This window comes from Chelonia mydas, chromosome 2 (assembly GCF_015237465.2).
Source record: "Chelonia mydas isolate rCheMyd1 chromosome 2, rCheMyd1.pri.v2, whole genome shotgun sequence".
Classification (NCBI taxonomy): domain Eukaryota; kingdom Metazoa; phylum Chordata; order Testudines; family Cheloniidae; genus Chelonia; species Chelonia mydas.
Genome location: NC_057850.1, coordinates 112486317 through 112502905, shown reverse-complemented (window position 1 = coordinate 112502905; position 16589 = coordinate 112486317). Strand labels below are relative to the sequence as shown.

Genomic DNA, 16589 nt, shown 5'->3' with positions numbered 1-16589 from the left:
TATGGAATGCTGCTAACAAAGGGCTAAATCCTGTAGTCCTCACTCTGCAGTAATACTGGTCCCTGAGTAAGGACTGAGAAAGGCCAAAGCCTAGAGTGCCCTAATGAGAACAATGTTTTGTGCCATATGAGTAAAATGACATAAGATAGAAAAATCTACCATGGTAAATCACTGATGCTGGCACCTTTCATCGCCAAACGTTATTTGTGAATGCATGTCCTGCTGCACCAGCCACTGGCTTTGATGTGTAGCAGCTGCAAAATGAAGGCAGTACTCAGTGCAGGAAGGCTGTTCAAATGAGAGGAAGGAGTGGAGGAGTAAGGTTTCCCCTCAAGGATTTGAAATTCCTCAGTGGAACCCAGCCAAAGAAAGATATAGAATATAAGGGACTTGGATTAATGTGTGATAATGATGCTGCCCTGCAGATTTACTAGGACTCTTTCATTGCAGAGGAAAATGTGAATCTCATAGCAGCAGCAGGGAGCATCTATTCAGATAATAGGGAATGCCAGGAGGTTAACTCGAGCAGTTGTAGACCTACAAAATTGACATGCCTACCTACGAGTGGCTTGGTTCTTGTGCACAGAAGTGGTTAATCAAAGTTTCAGCATACGGCCTGAAAAACAGCCATTTAATTAATGTGCCAGATATCCGTGCCAAAGCTTTTGCCTAGATTAGGTTCAGACTGTAAAGAAATCTCCAAGAGAAGGGTAATTCTCAACACCTGTGGGCATTTTTATTAGCTGCTTGCACAAGAATGAAAAACCTTATGTTAAAGTGCTTGCCTCTCCCCTGCCAAACTGACCTCGTGTGCTTTTACCTGAGCATAACCATACGCAGGTTTTAAAGCAGACTCAGAAATAGACTGCTAATGGGCAAGTGCTCTGTGGCAAATCCACTTGACTCAAATGTAATCTGGATGGAAGCAATCATACATGGTCTGTTTAAACAGCTCTCTAGCAAGATATAGAGATAAACACGGTTTTAATATTATGGAGCAAATTCATGGGAAGTTATAAGGAAGAACAGTTTTTGAACAGAGGGGGAGAGAAAGAAAAATCAATGCATGCATTGTGAAGCAGCATTCATTTAACACAGTGCTATTGTTGCTGGATTTGGATAAAGGCTCAGGGAGTAAAATCCTGGCTCTGTCGAAAATCAATGACATCATGGGTGTTTTGCCAATTGGGTCAGTATTTCACCTGGGCAGTAGAAACACACTTAAGGTTTATTTCTGAAAGCTTTGTTTTTGTACCCAGATGCAACTCTTTATTCTGGTTCTACAACATTGTACAGAATGACGTGCAAAAGCTGCAAGCACAAATTCATTTCTTTTTAAAAAACAGCTGTTAAAGAGCTGCCATGCTCTTTCCCAGAGGTGGCTACATTTTGGTACTGGATGACATTTCCCTATATGAAAAGGTAAGTGAATAATTTCCTAACCTAATTTATTCAATTAATGTAACTTTATTTCTCATGTTCAGGGCAGATGAATTTCAATACTAAATTTTTGAGGCAACCAATATTAAAAATGGGTCTATGGTGAACTAGTTTGTGGCACATTAGAAATTTGAGCTGTGTTCTTTTGTTGTGATTGGTCAGCTATAGAATGTGAAATTGTTTCCATTCCTTGAGAGAATATGCATGCAAGCACTTCCAGCATGAATACTCTCAAAGGCACATGACCGTATATAACTTGGTTTCGGTAAACATTTATGGCAATTAAACTTGATCTCTCAAATGTCTGAGCCTTGGGCAAGGCACTTCAACTCTTTGTGCTTCTATTTCTCCTCCCCTCCTTTAGCTGTTTTGTATGTTTAGATTGCTGGATCTTTGGGGCAAAGACTTCACTCAGCACCTACGTTTTTGATGTAAAAGTAAAAGGTGCCTACGTTTTTGCCTCTGGGCATGCACACTCCTGCCACACTCTAGGTGCCCAGACACCTAGCTCATACCTAAGCCCCAGTGCAATCCACAAACTGGGAGAAGATAGATGCAGGAGCACCAATCTTGCCTGCAAGGTTTGGTCTGGTAGGGATGCTCAAAGGCCACCTAACTCCATTTAAAAAAAAAAAAAAAGAACAACAAGGGAATGAGGATGCTTCCCTTTTAACATTTAGCCCAATGGTTAAGGTACTCACCCAGGATGTACGAGTTCCTAGTTCAGGTCCACCCATTGTACCTGATGAGGGGGAACAGGCATCTCCCACCTTTCAGGTGAGTATCTTAACCACAGGACCACAGTGTGAGTCTCATGTTTTTCTCTGGCTCAATTAATATTATTCAATTATTTAAAATGGAAGAGGAGAACTAGATTATTCAACCCTCACTCATCTTGCTTTTGGGAGTCAAAGTGGTAGAATCTAGCCCACAGAGAGCAAGTTTTGCACTAATGGTCCAATCAGATCACCATTTGCCTCTTTAGTTGTTGACAATATTCACTGAAGTTGTGCATGCCTAAAGGTTTAGTTCTTTGCAACGTCTCCCACCCACTTGCAAAATCCCTTTTGTTCTGTACATTACACCTTAAGCAAAATAGAGACATAACTGGATGATTAGTACTTCAAATATGATTGTCCCGACACAATGAAACCAAATATTCTCAGCACCTCTGTCCTCATCTTTCTCCCAACACACACCCTAAATATTGATTACTTGACTCTTTTAACTGGGTTGTATAACTTATAGCACTTATCACTTAGTGCTGGCAATGTCCCATGCCACAAAAGGTTCTATGAGGTGCTAAAAATGGCGCTGTTCTAGTGCCCTGTCATTTGCAATCATGAGCAGCAGTGGAAAAGTAATGAATTTGGGGGAATCAAATCCTGATGTCATACTCCTAAAACTTAATGAAGGAGACGAGAGATAGCAAATGTTCACCTGTTAGCCTCATACACACATACACAAAGCATCTTCCCTAGTATGAAGATTTGTTTCATCTCGAAGACTGCCTTTCCCCCCTTAATTTTCATAATTACAACTCTGTTCAAATTGCTCACACACTCCATACAACCCAAGTTGGTTTGTTTCAGGTAGACCAGTGTAAAAAAGAAAAAGAAAAAAAAAAAACCTATTTCTAGCTCAAGTCTGGACGTTCATGCTGAGAATCGGCTTCTGATTCAGGAATGAAATCACAGTACGTAGCTTCTGTTTTTGACAGAAAAGAGTGCTTGATATTCTAGGATTTTTTCTTAGTTTTTCCTCAGAAGTAGCTGAGCCATATTTCTCGCAATTAAACGTTTGTATTAATGCAGAGCTAGAATTTTACAACACTTGCCGTGCAGTATTTCAACAGGATAGGGAACACACACAACCTCTCAGCTACCATGGTATGGTAACTGTTGGGACATATTTATCTTGTTAAGAATCACCACTGTAAGTTTCTTGAGTAGTTTATATCTATGAATAGTCCCACTAGTCTCAATGGGATTATTCACATACTTATTCTCATCCTTGAAATTACGTACCTGCAGGATCAGGGTCATAATAATGAAAACAAAGCACTCCAAAGGAGCACCAGATTATCTTCCCTTCAGAAAACCATGCAAGCTACAGTTAAGTCACCATAATGGGGTAAAATCACTGTCAGGTTGTCTGTCTGCAGTTTTTCTATAATAAACATAAACTATTCCTCAGACCTTCTCACTAATATATCATTCAGCTTTTTTGTGTTCAAAACATTCAAAATAGAAAAGCAAAGCTGGTTTCTTTCCATGAAAAAGAAATCTAAGTATTTCTTTATTGGGCCAGATTGTGACATTTATTTATAAGAAGATATCCCCTTTGTGGTTATCTATGAAAGCTAGAGAAAGCTTGAGTACTATGACTGTTGTAATGAATGGACTCAACCTGTAATACAATTTTGGTTTACTCTCTTTCACATTAAAATCATTAGAAATAATCTAATGTCTTTTTCATATTGGGATGCATTCAGATAAATATGTAAACAAACATGTTTGATTACTGGTCTTGAATCTTTGAAGCTAACTGCCATATGATTATTTGCTATTACTTACCATCTTCTTCACAGCTATCTGTATAAGCCTTTCCCTCCAAACCCCTCATTTCCACCTCCAGTGTTTCTAACCCCTTTTTCTGGAACTTAAGGGCCACAAAGGAACATTCTTTTGAAAAGCAGTAACAATGGTCATTTGACCAAACACTGATTTCATTTTCCTCTTCCATGGTGTTTCACAGAATTGAAGTCTAGATAAAATGTAGCCCATAATGTTTACAGCTGAGTGAGAGTTGTCCCCATAGCCTAAAGAAGCACCATAAACAAGGGAACTGGGCAGTTTTCCATTATCATCAGGTTAAGATTAGATCCTGTGTTTGACTGTAGCATGAAAAAAAGGTTGAGAAACATCAGATTAGATCATTTTAACGAGGGAAAAATTGCTGCTTTCCCAGGTCGTCCAGGAAACACAGGTGGACAATCCACTTTGAAATGGGCAGAGGAAGGTTCAGACTTCAAAGTGATTATCCGGAGAAGTTCACACCCTCCTTTCCAAAACAATCAATATACCGGTTAACAATTAAAAGCTGTGATTCATGGAGCAATTATAAGGCCATATCCTGTCATCAGTTTTTACATAAAACTCCTAGTGTCTTCAATAAAAAGAACAGGAGTACTTGTGGCACCTTAGAGACTTACAATTTTATTTGAGCATAAGCTTTCATGAGCTACAGCTCACTTCATCGGATGCATGCAATGGAAAATACAGTCTGGAGATTTTATATACACAGAGAACATGAAACAATGGGTGTTACCATACATACTGTAACAAGATTCAGAGTAGCAGCCGTGTTAGTCAGTATTCGCAAAAAGAACAGGAGGACTTGTGGCACCTTAGAGACTAACAAATTTATTTGAGCATAAGCTTTCAATCCGATGAAAGCTTATGCTCAAATAAATTTGTTAGTCTCTAAGGTGCCACAAGTCCTCCTGTTCTTTTTACTGTGACAAGAGTGATCAGGTAAGGTGAGCTATTACCAGCAGGACAGATTATGACAGATTGTACCACACACTCTCAAAGAAACTGCGGAACCACCTCATCAACATCCTCTACAGCAAACAGGGAAAGATTAAGAATGAGCTCTCAAAATTGGGTACTCTCATAAAAAACCAACCCTCCACACAAACTTCCTCGTGGCTGGACTTTACAAAAACTAGACAAGCCATTTACAACACACACTTGGCTTCTCTACAAAAGAAAAAGGACACTAAACTATCTAAATTACTACATGCCACAAGGGGCCACAACAGTGGTTCCCTTAACCCACCCAGCAATATTGTTAATCTATTCAGCTATACTCTTAGCCCAGCAGAAGAATCAGTCCTATCTTGGGGCCTCTCCTTCTGCCCCTCCACCCTCATGAACATGATACAGTTCTCTGGTGACCTAGAATCCTATTTTCGACGCCTCCGACTCAAGGAATATTTCCAACACACCTCTGAACAGCATACTAACCCACAGAGACCTTCCTATCAACACTACAAAAAGAAGGATTCTGGGTGGACTCCTCCTGAAGGTCGAAACAACAGACTGGACTTCTACATAGAGTGCTTCCGCCAATGTGCATGGGCTGAAATTGTGGAAAAGCACCATCACTTGCCCCATAACCTCAGTCGTGCAGAACACAATGCCATCCACAGCCTCAGAAACAACTCTGACATCATAATCAAAAAGGCTGACAAAGGAGGTGCTGTTGTCATCATGAATAGGTCGGAATATGAACAAAAGGCTGCTAGGCAGCTCTCCAACACCAAATTCTACAAGCCATTACCCTCTGATCCCACTGAGGGTTACCAAAAGAAACTACACCATCTGCTCAAGAAACTCCCTGAAAAAGCACAAGAACAAATCGGCACAGACACACCCCTAGAACTCCGACCAGGGGTATTCTATCTGCTACCCAAGGTCCATAAACCTGGAAATGCTGGATGCCCCATCATCTCAGGCATTGGCACCTTGACAGCAGGATTGTCTGGCTAGGTAGACTCCCTCCTAAGGCCCTATGCTACCAGCACTCCCAGCTATCTTCGAGACACCACTGACTTCCTGAGGAAACTACAATCCATTGGTGATCTTCCTGAAAACACCATCCTAGCCACTATGGATGTAGAAGCCCTCTACACCAACATTCCACACAAAGATGGACTACAAGCCATCAGGAACAGTATCCCCAATAATGTCACGGCAAACCTGGTGGCTGAACTTTGTGACTTTGTCCTCACCCATAACTATTTCACATTTGGGGATAATGTATACCTTCAAGTCAGCAGCACTGCTATGGGTACCCGCATGGCCCCACAGTATGCCAACATTTTTATGGCTAACTTAGAACAGTGCTTCCTCAGCTCTCGTCCCCTAATGCCCCTACTCTACTTGCGCTACATTGATGACATCTTCATCATCTGGACCCATGGATAAGAAGCCCTTGAGGAATTCCACCATGATTTCAACAATTTCCATCCCACCATCAACCTCAGCCTGGACCAGTCCACACAAGAGATCCACTCCCTGGACACTACGGCGCTAATAAGCGATGGTCACATAAACAACCACCCTATACCGGAAACCTACTGACCGCTATCCTTACCTACATGCCTCCAGCTTTGATCCAGACCACACCACACAATCCATTGTCTACAGCCAAGCTCTACGATACAACCGCATTTGCTCCAACCCTTCAGACAGGGACAAACACCTACAAGAGCTCTATCAAGCGTTCTTACAACTACAATACCCACCTGCTGAAGTGAAGAAACAGATTGACAGAGCCAGAAGAGTACCCAGAAGTTACCGACTACAGGACAGGCCCAACAAAGAAAATAACAGAACGCCACTAGCCATCACCTTCAGCCCCCAACTAAAACCTCTCCAGCGCTTCATCAAGGATCTACAACCTATCCTGAAGGACGACCCATCACTCTCACAGATCTTGGGAGACAGGCCAGTCTTTGCTTACAGACAGCCCCCCAACCTGAAGCAAATACTCACCAGCAACCACACACCACACAACAAAAACACTAACCCAGGAACCTATCCTTGCCACAAAGCCCATTGCCAACTGTGTCCACATATCTATTCAGGGGAAAAAGAAAAGGAGTACTTGCGGCACCTTAGAGACTAACAAATTTATTTGAGCATAAGCTTTCATGAGCTACAGCTACGCCCATTGTTTCATGTTCTCTGTGTATATAAAATCTCCCCCCTGTATTTTCCACTGCAGGCATCCGATGAAGTGAGCTGTAGCTCACAAAAGCTTATGCTCAAATAAATTTGTTAGTCTCTAAGGTGCCACAAATACTCTTTTTCTTTTTGCGGATACAGACTAACACGACTGCTACTCTGACACAAGTGACTTCAATGGGTCTTCCAGATGAGGGAGGATATGGGTCTATAACCCCAATAATAAAAGAAAAACTCTTTTCTTTTATAAAACTTCTGGTTCTCCCAGAGTTGTACCTTCCTATCCATCCTGTTATTAAATAAACATTACCTGTATTTTCAGGCTGTGCAATCTCCAGTGATGTGTAGAGAAGGGATTTGGCCACTCATATCACCATTGTTCAAGATACTTTGGAAATTAAATTCTTGTTCAGTTGCACTTGTGCAATCTTACTGATGTCCATGTGCAACTAAACACAACATTTGGCAGTGCCCATTAAGTATAACTTATGCCAAAGATTCAGCAAATCCACTGAGCATTTTTTTAAACTGCATGATACGTGCCTGTAAGGACTAGGGCCCTGGTCTAGCAATTGGCTGCATGTAGGCAGACCTCTGTGCCTATGCTGAGCCAGTTGCAGGACTGGGACAAAAACATCCAATAACAAGTTTCTGATTTCTGAAGGATTAGACCTGCTTCCAGAAGCTATAAATCATGACATCAAACACAGAATGGGGCTAATTCTACTTTTGGTTACACATGCGCAACTCTATGGGGCAACTTCAAAGGCACCTTGCCTCCACTCCTCCCATACTAAGATGGAGATTGCCTTTTTGCCTGTGTTTCTCCATTGCTGAGAGGCCGCTCTGCATAGTATACTCAAAGTAGTAATTTCCTTCAGTAAAACAGATCCATAAGGGTGTAATATATACTATGAACCCCCCCCCCCCCTTTATTCTCCTACCTCTGGAAAAGTCTTGGCTGGTAACGGGTTAAAAATCTGCTGGCAAGATTTGGCCATTTGAAGGTGTATTCCTCTCCCCTGCTGATTTCCTCTTTGACCTTTTGGGGGCCAGGGCAGTTCCAGACTTCATTCTTACTCTATTTCCTGGTCTCTTTCTGGCTGTGCACTCAATGTTTCCACAGCAGATTAATGACAGCTAATAATATCTGATATATCTGGACATTGCCACATAATGAGTTGCAGTCCCACTGGGTCCCTGAAGTGTCACTACTAACAAATTCACCAGAGCTGCACATAATTAGCATGTAAAGGGAGTGATCATGCAGTAAATCTGTAGGGGAAGATGGATAGCCCAGGAGGGGGAAAAATAAAGGAAAAATACTGTTCTTAACACTTCTTGCTAAATGTATGTTCCTTGGCATGAATATTTTCTTGATAACAAACTGTGGACAGGTTACCTTTACAGTAACATTATTCCTTCCATGGCTGATAGGCAGAATTTCATTATGCCACTGCTAATGTTACAATATTTCTGCAAAATGTCACCATATGTAAATGAGGAGAGGTTAGGGTTTCCTTCTTAGTTTTCTTTCAGGATGCACTGTCCCTTTTTGCTGTGGCCTGATTCTCTCCCCTGGTCGTTTACAGATTTGCTAACCGTGAGCTGACCCTTGCGAACTCAAGCAAGTAGTGGTGGAACCTCTTCCTTATCTTAGCACAGCCAAAGTAGAGTGAAGAAACTGATTTCAGAGTGAAGAAACTGAGTAGATGATAGAGCAGTCACATAAAGACGGATTGGAAGGTAGAATTTTAAACGGAAAGCCTGATCCAAAGCCCATTAAAGTCACTGGAAAGTCTCTCGTTGATTTCCATAGACTTTGGGTCAGTCCCTGATTGGTCACACTGATAAAGGCAAAGAAGCAAGTGAGCATTTCCTCATACTGTATTGGCATTTGGGTGACCAGATAGCAAGTGTAAAAAATTGGGACAGAGGGTGGGGGGTAATAGGTTCCTATATAAGAAAAAGCCCCCCAAAATTGGGACTGTCCCTATAAAATCGGGACATCTGGTCACCCTAATCGGCATTTATATCAATACCTGAGTATTTCACAAATAAAACTAAAGCTGAAAGGTCAGTCTTCCTTTCAGTTGTTTTAAGGTCTGAAGAATCTCTCTTTGACCTCAGCATCCAAGATTAGGGAGGTTGGTTTAGTGGCTATAGAACCAGGCTGCAACTCAAAAAACCTATGTTCAACTCGTGACTCAGCCACAAACTTCCCGTATGACTACGGGCATGTCACTTAATCTATCCTGTGTCTCAGTTCGCCGTGTGTGAAACAGGGATAATAGTACTTCTTTACCTCACAGGGGTGTTGTGATGATAAAATCCATTAATGATTGTGAGGCCGTCAAATCTCTATGTAAGTACCTAGATAGATAATTGTTTTCAGTGTTGTTGTAGCTGTGTTGGTCCCAGGATGTGAGAGAGACAAAGTAGGTGAGGTAATATCTCTTATTGGACCAACTTCCGTTGGTGGAAGGTACAAGCTTTCAAACTACACAGAGCTCGTCTTCAGGAAGGAAGGAAGGAAGCAGAGTGTCTGAGCTAACTACAAGTTGGGACAGATTGTTAAGCAGAAGGGGTAATGCATGTTGGAGGTGGCCACTTGAAGTGCACAAATGGGGATTAGATTGTTATACATAAAGGGTTTGAGGTAGGCAATTAAGGGTAGCAGGCAGTGTGATGTGCAGAGCCATCCCTTGGGTAGGGCGAATCGGGGTGACAGCTCCGGGCCCCGTGCTTTGAGGAGCCCCACAGGCCGGTGCAACTGGCCGGCACAGTCGGCCCTGGAAGAGACAAATCCATCACTTCCGCCCCGGGCCCCGAACCCCCCCAGGGACAGCCCTGGTGATTGTGTTACAAATTATTGTAATGAGCCATAAAATTAGCGTCCCTGTTAAGTCCATGGTTTTTGGTGTCTAGCAGAGTTATGAATTTAAGTTCCCAGGTTTGCCTTTTGAAAGTATTGTGCAGCTTTCCTTTGAGGACTAGAATTGAGAGATCGGATATGGGGTGAGAGCTTGGTGTTTCTGTCTACTATTATTTTGCTGAGTGAGGTCATTTGAGAGCAAAGTGATTGTCTGGTTTCACCCACACATAGTTATTATTGTATAGGTAGATAATGGTGACCCATACAGGGACTTTAGTAACTAGAATATTCTTCTCAAACCACACACATTATTGCCATCTTTCCAGCCAATGCCCAAGGACTGTTTTTCATTTTAAGTTTATACCATTTATGGGACTTTTAGTTTGTTTTACACTGAGGATGGAATGTTGGCGTTTATGTTACTCCTGTTCTTGAGTTTATTTGGCCAACTGGCAAATGTGTGGTTAATTCACTTTTTAGTTGATTTTATTATGTAATTAGTATTAGCATTATTATGCTGAAGAGAGGCCTTTGGGGACAGACACTTACGATTTTACAATTAATTATTATTGTTTATGAGTCAGTTTACCATCATTTGTGATAAAACATGGGTAACAAGGAAGCTGACTTTAGCAAAAAAACAAGTATTTACTGAAGAAGTTTATCAGAAAGAAACTATTAACTAGAGGCGAACAAAATTCACAAGGGTTCATTCAAACAATTTCTTCAGCCTTGATCTGTATAGGGTCTGGTCATGAGGGACTGGAGGTTCAAGTTGGAGCAATCACAAATGGACTCAGTCAAAACCAAGTCCATACATGACCAGGTTCATACAGGTTCACAAAGCTATCACCAAACCTGTGAACCAGAAGAGTTTATAACATAGTCTAAAGCAGAGCAGTGCAGGAAGGCACACTGGAGAGAAAGAACGGCTGCTGCCTCTTCCGAGTTTTGCTTTCATGCTTCAGCCCCCACTAAGACGTCAGTAGCAGCAACACTGTGCAGACACCTTAAACCAGTTAGTGGGCTCTGCCTTTTTCAGCATTGCCAGGTTTCCCAATTTTATCATGCATCTCATGATAGTTGGTGTTTTTTTCATGCACCAACTTCTTGAGTCATGTGATTTCATTCGACTCTCAGCTTTCATTGTTTTAAAAAATGAAGTTTCTAGCCTCATGGTTGTGGGCGGCGGGGGGGAGGGGGAAGCTTGAATATGCAAACTGGAGAGTCTCAAAATGCAGAAAGTAAATAAAAAGAAAATCCAAACTGAATTATTTTTAGAATGTCATGATTTGGCAGGGTTTGACTCATGATTTGTGAATGCTTGGGGTTGGCAATGCTGCTTTTTTCCAAACCGAAGAGAAATCACAAAATCCACACACTCCCCAAGACAAACCACTAGTTTTATTTATAAGAGCATGTGTTCTCTCTGAGCTTCCCATGCAGCCCCAATTTTAACTTGGTAGCTCCCAAATTTCTCAGTGCAATTGTTAATTCAAAGATTTGCCAACCTCAAAACTATATCCCTGCACCCAAAAATCTCCAAATGAAAAAAAAGCCATGTTTGTTTTGTTTCTTTGTTTTTAATGAAAGTCACAGAATCCCTGACTCCCACAAGGACATTGTTAAAAAACGTGGCCTTAGTGATAATTAACTGACAGTGGATTGATAGCCAATAACGAGATAGTAGAAGCTAGAACTGTGCCATTTTTTTCATTCTTTCCCTCCCCCACTGAGTTTTTGCTTTTGTAATTAAATATGAAAAGTATTATTCACTGAACATGAATTTTGTACTGTAGGATCACCTAATATGTATTTGCACCAGAAATTCTGCCAGCTTGTTATCTGTGATTTTACATCCCTAAATTTTACTATTGATAAAATAGCTGCTTTTGTATCTGAAACATCTGAAAAACACATTTCCACAAGTTTTCAGTGTAAAGTCATCTCTGTTTCAAAACAAGCCAAAAACATTGGGGCCATTAGGAACTGAAAAATGTGTGTATCTGAGTTTTAGAGGGTAGAGAAGGGGACATGGACCTTTTCAAGTTCATATGAAAATAAAAAAAGACTTAGATTTCAATATGCTTTTCACTTTTTTTTTCCTTTGGTAATTTTGCACATCTAATGGTAACCTTGCATTAATTATTTTGTCATAAAAATTATCTTTGCTGAAAAACAAGTCCGGTATTGAATTTCACTTTTGTCCCTCAACATTTTATCTATCAGCAGGAATTGTTAAATTTTGCACACCAAATTCACTATTTTAAATAATTTTTCCCCATTATTCTCAGATGTAATTTTGTGTCAGATTTAAGCTTTTTACGTCGTTATTTTTGAAAGCTTTTTGACCAGGTCTATTCCTTTGCTAGGGAAATGGTCCAGTCTGAAGTACATATGGTGCACAGAAGACCTTGTGTTTTAGATCTGTTCCTCTGACAGGTGAATGCTTTGTATTTTACCACTCGCTGCACTAAATTATATAATTTAGACTGCTTTTCTGAAATTCTCTCTCTTTCTTTCATTCTTTCTTGTTGGTATAAGGAAAAATAAATTCTTTTTAGGCACCCAGACGTCCTTTAACAGATTCATTACCTTTTCATTGGTGTCATTATATATAACAATATGTACACATAATAAGCCTCTTTGGAGCTGAAGTATTTCACCATGCATGCTCTCAAACTGAGTGTTTTAACCATTTGGCACACTGATGACATGTGAGGTGACAGCACTGATCTCCCAGGAGACACAGCACCAGTCTCTTTGATGAAGAAATTAGTCAATTTTATTTTGTAAATTCTGCCAGCCTTTTTCCTATAAGGCAGGGGTTGTGGTAAGTCTACATCTGCTGGGGCTTTGAAGAATGCTTAGTTTTCACCCCCTTTTTATGCTGTCCTACATGAGAAAAACAAATTAATTCAAGAATGCAATATTCATGGATCCTGTATGAAGCCAATCATTGTTTTGTCCATGGTAGACTGGATAGGAGTCTTTTGAAGGCCTAGCAACAGTTTTGAATTATCCAGGACTGTTGAGGGACAAGAAGCACTTCTTCAATGCAGGAGCTACGAACTGCCTCTGTAGCACATTTTTCCACTAAAATCAGTGACATAGAGAAGTTGCAAAATTGGGTCAATATTCCTTTCTCAGGATGAAAGTTGTAGCATTCATGCAAGGTTCATGCACTTGGCAACATTCAGGGCACACCCGGAGAGTTGTGTAGGAGCAGTGCACACTCGGATCCTCTCAAGGGCATGAACCTTGGAATCTCGCCCCGATGACATGAACCGTGGGAAGCCTCCCAGGACTGGGCTTAAGGCCCGAGAGCAAGGAATGCGGTAGATAGAAATTGGTAAATAAGAATATTATACAAAGCCAGTGTATTCCTTTTATCTGTTGGAGTATGTAATGCGCGGGGGGAGAGAGAGAAATAAAGGAGAGGGTGGAAAAGCTGACAGGCAGACCAGCCCGTTGGCAGACCAGCCTGCTTGCTTGCTTAAAGCCTTGTCCTGTCTTGTATTTGAACTGCAACAGAACGTGGCAACCGAGGGCTCCAACTCATACCATTTTTAAGTAGAGGCTACAGAAGTTGGGACATGGATGAACACAAGCTTGCCTACAATTTTATTTTTAAGAATACATTCATGAGGAATAGGTTTCTTGGACTTTTAAAAAAGGTTACCATGAAAATAATTAATATATTGTTTATCTTGTGTGCAAAATAATGTTCCCTATTGAGTTCTTGATGTGATTGAATTGTGTGGCATTTGTTGCACATAGGGTTGACTGTGATAAAGATGTGCCTTTATGATAAGGTTTTTGCTGTGTGTGTGTGGCAGGGGGTGGGAGGGTGGGGAGATGGAGGGTTATGGCTATGTTGGTCTTGAAAAACAAAATTATTTCGGTCAGTTAGGGCCCATAGAAGTCAATGGAAGGACTCCCATTGATTGTTTCATTACCATTCAACAGGTAATGGAACAGGTCCTTAATTTTCATCTGGTGGTCTATCATGAGGATGGACTGACTCTGGGCCCAGTCTTCCAAGTCCTGTGTGTTGAATTGTCATTGACCTCAATAAGAGTTCTGTGGTCAGAGAACACAGAAGGCAAATAGTATACATCTGAAATGCTCACATGATGGAATTACCTTTGTGGTTTGTGAACTTCTTCTGATTTCAATAGCCTCAATGGCCAAATGTGTTTTTGGCTTGCCACTTTATTTACCAAGGATTTGGTGCTAAATGGGTTGCACAAGTTGTGAGATAGAACAGAATGTGTTCAAACTGAAAACTGATTATTTATAAATGGAGCCTTTTACTCACCAGACCTGCTCCCTGTGTGTATGTGGAGTCATAGTTCCTGACTTCAGTGACAAAAATAAGTTTTTACGGTGCTCTTCTCCCAGTAGAAATGAGGTTGCATAGGTGTCAATTAGAGTCTAATTTGCAGGAGACAAAAGATTTAATCCTCATGCAGATCCCAGGTTGAGTTTGCAGAATCAGGAGTTATGGAAAACCCTCACATTTTACTTGCTGATTGTACAATTGATACAGAAATCAGAGAGAGACACAATGAACCTATATTCCCATAATAACGTTCTTACAGAGTCCTTTTTCAAAACAGAACCATCTATTTAAACATATTTTCCCTTCTCTTCTTCAGACAGCAAGACTCTGTCCACCTTTGGAACAGAGCTTGTGTTTTTAAACTGGGATGTTATAAGAATGGTTTTCCTCTTCAGCCAGGGCAGAGTTTATTTCGGAAACACATCCGACCTCCCTTTCCAACTAGTTTATGGTATGATTTCCTAATGCATTTTGAACATTCTTCTCAGGCAAACAACCCAACCCTGTCCACAGTAGAGAGATTAACTCTACCAGCATCAATGGTATGTAAACACACTTCTAGTCCCATTGTGAATGGTGCTGTTTGAATCCTATATCACTTTGCAGTCTCCTTACATAGCAGAAAAAACGGCACATAGTAAGGTTGGTGGTTCATCTAAACAAGTTTAGTTTCATGTAAAGAACAATTTGTGCCAGCTTGCATCCCAATTATGTTGGACAAATCTGCCACAATTTGTAATTACATTATTATTTTAAATGAATCCATCCATGAATTAAAGTTGTCTTTTGTTTATTCACTGTAGTCTACAGACTGGTCGAAAAAACGAGCAAGGCTTTCAGCCATTTATAATAAAAGCAGAATGACTAAAAAGACCTGCTATTTTTTTTAACTCTGCATTAATGAGTTCATCCCACAATACATATGCAATAATACAGGAAATTAAGTTATAAATGTGGGGATGTGCTCCAAGTCACCATGAAAATCTGCATGCAAATGCATAATAATCACAAATCTACAATATTACAATATTAAAAAATACCTACAATTAAATTATCATGTGGAAATAATCATAATGTTATTGGAAACTCAATTATTGTGGCAACCCTTGTCGGGGAATTAGCAGGCTATGGCAAAAGCAAGTCAGACCTGAATTCATCAAATATATATTATCACAATATTACATGTTCACTTCGATTCCATGCAAAGACAAACATCCTCACTCACTAGTATCTGCTCAATGCATTTGTATTATTCATGAACAACTCTGTGATCTATTATACATACAAAACTGATTGTACACTGCTTGCCGCAGGCTACAATGCAGAGACACAGAATTAATTTTATTATATACACATGCATGATAATTGTGTAGGATTCGGTCAAATATCAAACCCTGCTCCTGTGCTCCATTATTTTACTTTCCAAAAAGGGGTCTAAGGTCAGCAGCAATTTCTCTTTGGCGACAGTGAACCTCTTTGTCATTTAGAGTAGAAAGTTCCTGGTTACTAATGAGCCTGGAGCTGTGATGAATGGTCACACACTCCCCTTCTCCTCAACCCCCACCCACCAAAGGAAAAAATATAACTTTTATTGAGACTGTCAACAATTCCTTCTCTCTCGCTCACACACACATAAGTCACTTTGGGCTGCAGATTCAGACTCAACATTCTACAGCTACAAATCATCACAGATGGGACCTTCCTATAATTCTTTAAGCAGATGGTCAGAACACTCAGGGAAACTTCTTTCCAGATAATGAAGGTTTTACTTCTGAGATTCAACTTCAGGATCTATTGTTATTTCCGTGATGTTTTAGTAATCCCTTTAGAAGCACTTACATGGGGCTATTTTCCCTGGGACAAGTTCTTCTTAAAAAACCCTAATAATAATGAAATGCTCTGAGTGTTGGTATGATGGCAGCAATCTACCTCTTTTTGGTAAAACTAATGGATTCATAACCAGTTGCAGGGGCAGGAGAAAAGTTGCTCTTATGGGGAAAATTCATCACAGTTCAGAGGGGACCTGAACAAGGCCCAATGCCCCCCTTGAAAGTCCTGGTCCAGAGCTCATTGAAGTCAATGGGAGACTGGTGACTTCAGTAGGCTTTGGATTAAGCTAAATCACTCAACGGAAGGCGTAAGCTGAGCAAGCAGTACAGGGGCCCTTGTGAAT

At 40.7% G+C, this 16589-nt stretch overlaps 1 long non-coding RNA gene across 1 annotated transcript in view; it reads left to right on the top strand.

The window, feature by feature from the left end:
* The first annotated feature begins 1157 nt into the window (after positions 1–1157).
* Positions 1158–16589, top strand: part of LOC122464548 — an 83562-nt gene continuing 68130 nt past the window's right edge. The window contains exon 1 of the long non-coding RNA XR_006288696.1: positions 1158–1422. This is a non-coding gene — a long non-coding RNA (uncharacterized LOC122464548). The remainder of the gene's footprint in view (positions 1423–16589) is intronic.